Raw genomic sequence first — 467 nt, forward strand, 5'->3', positions numbered from 1 at the left:
GAGGACCGTCAAAGCCAATGTCTGTCTGGGCTACAAAGTGAATTCCCACTCGGTCCTGAGTGAGAAAAAGAAAATTATCCATAATAAAAAGTTTGAAAGCATACAAAACCAGACTGGGAACGACAAAATCATTGTATCTGAGATCACTCCTCTATCTTCAGGGTTTCCTAAAAATAAGATGGGTGGTTGGCTTTAGAAATGGTTCGGTGGTTCCGAGCACGGGCTGCACTCCTAGCGGCAGGAAGATCGCCAACTGACAGAGCGATAACCTAGCTCCAGAGGATCCAAAGTCCTGCTCTGGCCTCTGAGGTCACCAGGCACACATGTGATACATAGACATATACGCAAGACACCCATACACATAGAAAATAACTTTTTTTTTTTTTTTGAGACAGGGTTTCTCTGTGGCTTTGGAGCCTGTCCTGGAACTAGCTCTGTAGACCAGGCTGGTCTCGAACTCACAGAGA

The sequence above is a fragment of the Microtus ochrogaster genome, unplaced genomic scaffold (genome assembly GCF_000317375.1).
Source record: "Microtus ochrogaster isolate Prairie Vole_2 unplaced genomic scaffold, MicOch1.0 UNK20, whole genome shotgun sequence".
In the NCBI taxonomy this organism is placed as follows: Eukaryota; Metazoa; Chordata; class Mammalia; order Rodentia; family Cricetidae; genus Microtus; species Microtus ochrogaster.